The 8,665-nt window shown below is 42.8% G+C and overlaps 1 long non-coding RNA gene across 1 annotated transcript; it reads left to right on the forward strand.

Moving 5' to 3' along the window:
- The first annotated feature begins 1,445 nt into the window (after positions 1 to 1,445).
- Positions 1,446 to 8,427, forward strand: LOC104863037. Its single transcript, XR_780472.1, has 3 exons — positions 1,446 to 1,478; positions 1,965 to 2,389; positions 8,360 to 8,427. It is a non-coding gene; the product is annotated as an uncharacterized LOC104863037 (long non-coding RNA).
- Positions 8,428 to 8,665: the final 238 nt, after the last annotated feature.

Raw genomic sequence — 8,665 nt, forward strand, 5'->3', positions numbered from 1 at the left:
CACCTTGTGCCTCTTGTTCCTACAGGTTGGGTTCCTCTAACTGTTTTGAGTGGTCAGGGTCTTGCCAGCTTGTTAGAGCAGCACTGGAGAAAGGCACAAAAGTTTGTTGGCGGGTGTAATCATTTTGAGTGTAGATAATAAATGCTAATTGATGACAAACTGAATGTAGTGCTATAAATAATTAGGAACACATGTTAAGCTATAGTTATTATACATAATTATTACATCTTATAGCTAATAGGTAAAAATTCAACAAAGACAAATCTTACGGTATTCTCTTTTTAAAGGACTTTAGCATACATAAGGTACCATGGTATCACAAACTCAGCCCAGTGGAGTGACATATGCCCATAATACCAGCTACCAGCAGGACTGAGGAGGGAAGATCCAGAGTTTGAGGCTGGCCTACGCAACTTAGCAAGATGCTGTCTTAAAAACTAAAAAGTTCAAAGTTGAACTTTCAGTCTACTCTCAGGAAGGTAGGAAGAACTTTGTAATATTATTTTAATTACTAATCTAGTCCCCATTGCATCTTAGTTTTCAATGCCTGTTTCCTCCCAATACTATTTCCTCTTTCAAAATGTATATAAAAGATATCTTTTCAATATGACCACAGATTCTTTTGCAGTTAGGTAAAGTATAATTAAATGCATACAAAAATGAGATATTACTTGGAAATCAGGTAAAAATTAGTTTACCTCCAACTCCAGAACCTCCAATAATCCCTACAATTTCTACACTTTTGCAGGCCATGTTAACTCAAACCCATGTATCATTTTACTTATTTTTTCCACAAGTACTTAGTGGCCACCTACTAAATCCCAGGCATTATTATATGCAAAGCAACACAATGAGAAAACCACAGGCAAGTTCCTGTTCTAGTGGGACTTACATTCTAGTGCGTGGGAGGTAGGCAAATAAATAAAAGTGAAAAAAGAATCAAATGCAGGAAAAGACATTTTCAGATAAGAAGTTTGATGCAAAAGGTGAAACAAGGTCACATGAGATCCTCAGATATAGTGAGTGCCCTGGGAATCAGGAGAGTTCTCCCTGAAAGGCTGACCAGCTTCTGGTCTGCTGTCTGGGGGAGGGGAGGTGTCCCATGCAAAAGAGACACCCACGGCCAGGGCTTCGAGGCCTGAGTGAGTTGGGCACCTTCATGAAGACAAAGGGAGATGTCAGTGGTTGAAGCTGGTTGCTCTCAGCAGGGCTGGTGCTGAGGGATTGGTGGCCTGTAGGAATCAGATCACTCGGGGCTTTGTAAAGCAGGAGGAGGTAGGAACCTTTCCTAACTGGAAGTCTGAAAGCATCTGATTTCTGATTTTAAATAACCACTGTCTCTGTTTTGTGGAGAGAAGACTGTAGAAAAGGCAGAACTGGAACCAGAGGACCTGTCAGGAGGCTCTGGTGGCTGTGCAGAGAACAAAGTGGCTCCTGGAACCACAAGACGATAGAAACATGGCTAGAAGTAGATCCAGGTGAGCTCCGTTTACAGATCCTGAGAGGCAAATCTTCATGCTCTATCCTTCACCTACGCCCCTTGCTGACTTCTGTAAGGCATTCAATTGTGCCAAGATTGCAATCTTTGGAATTTTACTCAAGATTAGTAAAGTATGGGAGGGGCTCATTCTGCGAAACGTGGGTTTCTTTAGTGCAGCCTCCATTGTCTCACTGTGCCCCTATTAAGGATCTGTGGTGCCTACCTTTGACCCTCCCCTCTACAGATCCTCATCCACGTGTTAGCCTGTCTCCACTGCCAGGTTAAGGTCTTTGCCAGCATTTAAAATCACATGGAAATATACTCACATTCCACATTATGTATTATTTATATGCATTGACTTGTGACTGACTAGATGATATGCTCTTATGGTTTGTAGGCATTTAATTAGACATTTAATTTTATTTTATGCTTTATCTTTCTGTTGTTGAAATCCATTTGTTTTCAGGCCTCATACATTTTGCAGGCATTGTGAATTCCCATGCCAGTCTGTGAAGCCTGACTCAAACAGCCGTGACCAGGCCTCCCTGTGTGGCCCAGCCTCGCTGGCATTCTGCTGAATAAAATCATCTCCACGTCGCTGCACACAGGATGAACTGCAGTGTCAGCAGGTCTCCATGACACCGCCTGACTGAAACCCGCATCTCTCCCACACGCCCCTCCTCACCGGCCCTGACAGCGCAGACAGGGCTTGCTGTGTTCCTGACTTCCTCTCATTTTCAGGTCCTCTGCACTCACTCCCACACTCCCCCTCTGCACCCCAGATGGAGGCTGAAAGGCTCACCCCAGAGGCCGAGAGAGCAGGAATTCCAGGCCCTGGGTTTTCCATGACTGACTCGGGGCAAAGGCATGGCCTTTACTCAGAAACCCGCAGCCAGAGTCTGGAACCAGGTATGAGACATGGGCCAGGCCAGAAAGAGAGCAGGGTGAGGAAGGAACCCTGGGGCGGCACTGGAAGCAAACCTGGGAACAGGGGGAAGAACTAAGGGGCTCTGGAGCACAGCTGAAGGGCAAAGCAGGAAACAGATGGGAAGATTCCAGAAAGGCAGCCATATCCACCTCTGCCCCAGCAGTGTTGCAGTTTTATGTTTCAACACACATGAGCACGGGGCCCTTGCTTTCTGACATAGTCCCCATCCTTGTCCTCCCACTGTCCTCTGTCTGACTAGAACTTAGGGATCACATGGGGCCTTGCACACAGGGAGACATCTGAAAGTGAGAAACAGATTGGGGAGTTCTGCGTGATGACTCTGGAGCCAGACTGCTCCTGATCAAATCCCAGCCTTGCAATTTAGTTGCCTGTGGCCTTGTGCACATTTCTCCCTAGACCCTACCTTGGTTTATTCAGCTGTCAAATGGGATAGAAGTAGTTTCCGTTTTCATTGAATTGTTCTAGAGTTTCCCGTGAAGCCTTGAGCATATACAATAAGCCCACCACAAATGCTTAGCTATTCTGTTTTAATTGTCAGAAGAGAATTAAAAATCTGTGGTAGTTTTTAATGTTTACATTTAACAAATTATAAGTTTTAATTAAAACATATGCAATGGCATGTAGCTGCAAGATTCATAGGTAATTACAGAAGTTAGGTTTTTCTTTTTTTTCTTTTCTTTTTTAATGAATTCATATGACCTTAGAAGTGGGATGGTCCTATCATGGGGCATGAATTCAGATTCGAATGAGAAACATTTGTGTCTGGATATACATTTGTAAACTTGTTTGGAAGTAATTTTCAAAATATAAATTGGAAGTCCTTTGTGAATATTTGTTTCTAAGCCAAACATTTTTCCTGCTCCCCTCTTGACTCTTACTCCCTCCCACATTCATATCTTAAAATGACAAGTGCAGATAAATGTAGGGAGTTAGGCTCTACTTCCTGCTTGATTTCAAAATTAAGGGCATGAAGCCTTTGCTTCTAGGATTGGATAGTTTGTAGGTTTACGTGTGAGGGGAGGGAGAGAGATTCTGCTCAAGATGCAAATATAGAGGAATAGATAATAAAAAAATAAAATTCGGGTGTCCCATAAAGAACTGGAGGCAGACCAGTCCTTGAGAAGATGAAGACCTGCCCATGCTCACAAAGAGAAGAGGGAGAGCAGGCATAATTCCCCTACCTCACAATTTCATTTTAACTTCCCTGTGACCAGTAGAAGTTGTGGATAAGACGAACAAGAAACGAATGGTTTCCTACCAAATGGCACTTCATGCCAGGAAACTTGACCCTAAATTGCTGCAAACAGTCATACAGCAGCTTCAAGAATGACGCAAAGCGAACACTGCCTCCAGGTTTCCCTAGAAACAGCAATGCCACGCATGAAGGGCTTGGTGGCTGCTACCCAGGGAACATTGCTTGCAGAACTTCATAAACAGGAGCTTTGCCAGCTCTCTGGGAAGCTGAGACAAAATATCTACCTAGAGCATAGACTGGTTGACCTTTCAAAGGTCCTTTTATCCCGAGAGCCTGTGGTTTTGAGGCAGTGTTGAGGATTTTTCAGCTTCCTCTTAGGAAAGCTCAGCGTGTATATGAAGCAAGACCTGCCTCTGCACTACTAATTCCCCCAGGTGTGTTTAAAAGGTTTGGGAAATGAATACATGATGGCTACTCAATAAGTAATAGTAATCCAAACATGAAGAGAAATTTTTAAAATTTCTGCTTTGCAACTCTGAACACTCAAATTTGCTATAAAGGCATAAGGGGGAAGAAGATATTCTATAAAAATTGAAGGCAAGGAACTGTTGTTGTGCACATTTTAGGCGCACAGCACCTTTTCTTTTAGGCGCACAGCACCTTTTCTCAGTAAATGAGTTGTTGAGGAACATGGTCCGTGTCTATTGCGTATTGGCTATAATTTATTTTCTTTATTATTCAAGTTAATAATGTTAATTATTTTAGAAAAATAGTCATTGAATAAGGATAAAAAACTTTAAATTGGCTAATATTTATTAAGTGCACTCTACAAGCTACCACAAAGTTTAGGTACAAAAGATACTTTGTTATTTCTTAACAGCTTTATGAGCTGATTGAGCTCATCTGGGTAGTTCTTCTGCCCTTGATTTTAGCCAAAAAGCCAAGAAACAATGCGGTGGTTTTTTTGCTGTCCTTGAATCACCAAGACGGCTATCTGGCACCTCAGCTGGGACGGCTGAAAAGACTGGGGTTTGGCTGGGCGATTTTCTCTTCTCCGGGTGGTCTCTCCAATAGGACAGTTTAACCTCTTTATGTAGCGGTTCGGGGCCCCAAGAGAATAAACCCTTGACACAAGCACATATTAAGCACTCTGCTTCTGTACCGCTCCCTGGTATCCCAGTGGCCAAAGTAAGTTATCCAGCCACGTTCAGAATCGATAGACAAGAGGATCACAGAAGGCCTAAATACTGGAAGGTGTGGTGTGTTTGGGGCCACCAGTGTAACAGTCAACCACACAAGCCATATGTTACATTCACTTATCTTTTTATAAGCCGAAACCAACCTATGATGAAGATACCACTTCAATCTTCATTAACTTAGGCACAGAGATGTTAAGTTACTTGATGAAAATTACATTGGTAAAAATTGGTAGAGCTGGGATTGAATCCAAACAATCTAACCCCAGAGCTATAAATCTGAGGCCACAAGCATATGAGTAGTAAATTATTAACCTGAAGAAGTAAATAACATCTCAGAAATGTTTAGATATTTAATTTGAGAATTTACATATGCAATAACAGTATGAGAATTTTGCACTTTTTAACAAAGAGATACTGTCTTTAAAAATGCAAATCACAGAGGCAAGGGTACTAGCTGGATGAATTCTTTTGGCCTGGGTTAGATTTTCGCTTCTCCTTATTTGTTGTGACTTATTGTTCTCAATTATAAAATTTGGGGCTGGGGATTTAGCTCAGTGGTTCTGCCGCCTGCCTCACAAGTGCAATGACCCGAGTTTGATACCGGGTACCAAAAAACAAACAAACAAACGTACATAAAATTGGAATGATAGTATCTAATTTGCAGGGATACATAAGAATTAAATGAGAACACAAGAAGCATAAAGTACCTAGAGTGTTCTCAAATGCCTGTGTGGTCTTAGCTATGTGCAAATACCACTGAACATAGCTGGGCATGGAAACAAGCAAGTCTCAAGGGGGTGCGTCATCTCCTCCATGAGCTCAGGGGGTTATTTTAGAGCATTGGGATTAACCGTAGGACAGGCTGTCACACCTGCCCATGGCTGGGAATCAGAGTGGGAGAGTCACTATCTTGCTGCTCTTAACCCTGAGGACAACAGAAAAATAGATACCCATGGTTCCTGGAAGACTCATGACTGGCATTATTGCAGGACTAATGTAATTAACGCTTTCTAACTTAGGCTCTAGCATCTGCAAATTTAACCCAATTGTAAGATTCTTTCAGGGCATTGCCCAAGTTTGGTATGTATGGTTCAGTTTTCCTTTCCTGATTACCTTCTAGTACATAAAACTATGTTGACACTAGTGAAGATGTGGAAAGTGGGAGAAAGGAAAAAGACCGATTTGGTGTGGATAGCTTGCAAACCTTGGTTTCCGTTGTCTGGCTACGTCAGCAGCTGTCTGTGGGTTTTGAGGCAATTTACAGCTGGAAGAAACAGGGCTCTGCATTTCTCTCTTTGGAGACTAAATGATGGCTCATTCCATGATATTATGGCCACAGTTCTATACACGAGTTATGGCAGCTCTAAATTACAGCCGCAATAATATGAGTGACTGCCATCTTTGATCATCGAGGCAATTGAGGAAAAGGGAGGCAGCCACTTACCCAAAAGCAATAAGATGATCCAGGGGATGTGTCTGTGTCAGAAAAGGCAGCTGGCAGCAATGCTGAAATGCTCTCAAATGTTAACATATTATAGAATCTCTTTCCTCCAGATGTAGGAATAGAACAAACGTGAAAGAGGATGAGGGAGGGGATGAGATGAGGGCCAACCTTTTTCTGTTCACTGCACCGTGCCGCTGGCAGTACCTCCACCAGACACTGCTCCGCAGGCGCAAAGATACGCTTTCCAAAACATAGGTGGGGTTTTTTTAAAGACAGCTTCTTCCGTTGTTCATTAAACGCATTTCTCACTAACACGTGCTTGAATAATGTCTGCATTGAATGATGTCTGAATACAACGCATCGAACCCTGTATGGTTTCTATTTTATCAGCTGAGTAAACTCATGTAAGTTTTAATTTCTTTGAAACTCAATTTTGTCATCCCTAGAAAGAATGCAAAGATAGCTATTTCAATCTCCTTGGGGCTGCTAGGTTAACTCATTTGTACCTTCAGCTTCCTCACCCTTCTACATCTCCCAGTTCAGCACCACACACGTCTCCGGGAAGGCTTTCCTTCTCCATCTCTGGATCTCTTCGTGCTCACACATCATCTCTCAGATAGACCATGGCAGAAGCTCCACCAGGGGTCCCCAGCTCAGGTGCCATAGGAATCTTTCAGAATATACACAGACCCTCCTGCCCCCAAAGTGCTTTGCTCAACCATGCTGGCTGTAGGTTAAGGCCCAAATTCTAGGAGAGAGTAAGAGTTACCTCCGATGTAACCCTGAGGTCCTCCCCAGCTCCTCCACACCCACCTCCATGCCCACACACAACTTCTCATTTCACATAGCACACGATGGTGCTTGCTTCTCTCCCCCTCCCCCTCCCCCTCCCTCCCACACATATCCGTTTTTCTTCATGGAGAGCTCTACTTTTTCCTTCGTACCTAGAGCAGTTCCCTGCGGTCTTTAAGACCCAAGTGCAGGAATCATTTCCTCCATGAAGATCCCCTCTTCTGGTCTCAGGGGACATGAGGTCCCCACCCTTTGCATGGCATTCACTGCCTGCAGGAGGCACTTTTGTACATCAGTTGCCCCAGCCTACTCTCTGCTGCCGTGGTCTGTGTGGGCCCAGTCTACCACATGGGTGTGTGGGGAAGGGGGCTCACGATATGTTCACCAAAATGAATGCATAAATGCAAAGCACCCCCTAAAGAATCCCCCTTCCTCTTTAATAACAACTGTACTCCTTCAGATCCATTTCTGGTTTCATGAATTCAAATTCACTTTCAGAAAAATCTCAAACTGAAGGATCTGGTTCAGTTTATAGCCCACATAACAGTGAGGAGCCATTATCTCAAGCCCAGACAATAATAAGGAGACTCAAAATAATAAACCACACAGGGCTTCATTCTTATAACACATTATTAATGATCACATTCCAACTAGTTCATAAAAGTACAAGTATCTAGAGCAAGTTATAAGTATTCAAGCATAGTAATCATTTCTTGGTCTTTTGGCTGAGATTAACTGTAGTGACTATTAAAGCATAGTGAAGATATGATCAGTTTTAGAAAAGAAATGTTTTAAGGCAGAGTGTCAGCAGGTTGTGTGGTTTTTGAGAAGGGGCTAAAGCTGTATTTCAGATGGTAAGTTTGCGAGTCCAAAAGATTCTTTCAAGTGGGTGGTCAATAAGCAGTGGACAAAGTTGAATTTTTGTTTTATTTTTATTTTTTGAAACAGGGTCTCACTATGTAGTTGAGACAGACCTGGAACTCACTATGTAGCCCAGGCTGGTCTCGAACTCACAGCGATCCTCCTGCTTCAGCCTCCCAAGTGCTTGGGATTATAGGTGTACACCACCACACCTGGCTCAAAATTGAACTTTTTAGTTGAAGTTTTGGCATAGAATTTGGAAGAGTTTTGGAAATGTAGGCTTAGTTTTGAACCAATTCGTTACCTTGTACAGATGGTTCATGATTCACAGTGGTCCAATTTAGGATCTTTTGACTTTAAGATTGTGCAAAAATCAATAGGCATTTAGGAGAAACAATACTTCACAATGTCTTGAATTCTGTATCTTGGTCCTTCCTAGGCTAGCCAGATGTGGTACAATGCTCCCTTGTGAAACTGGACAGAGATAAGGAGCCCCAGATCCCCGTCAGCCATGTGATCACACGGTAAACAACCACACAGAACCGTGTACTATGTTGGTAAGCGGTGATGTCCAGCAGGTGAGGTATGCGTTTTCCAGCTAAGATACTTTTGATTTATGGTAGGTTTATGAGATGCAAGACAATCCCAAATGGGGGAGCATCTGTATTCTTTCTTCAGTTTAAGAAGTGATTTCTTCTTTATATTTAAAAATAAAATAGGCCAGGCGTGGTGGCACATGCCTGTA

Source organism: Fukomys damarensis, unplaced genomic scaffold, assembly GCF_012274545.1.
Source record: "Fukomys damarensis isolate Sample0158 unplaced genomic scaffold, DMR_v1.0_HiC HiC_scaffold_37, whole genome shotgun sequence".
NCBI classification, from domain to species: domain Eukaryota; kingdom Metazoa; phylum Chordata; class Mammalia; order Rodentia; family Bathyergidae; genus Fukomys; species Fukomys damarensis.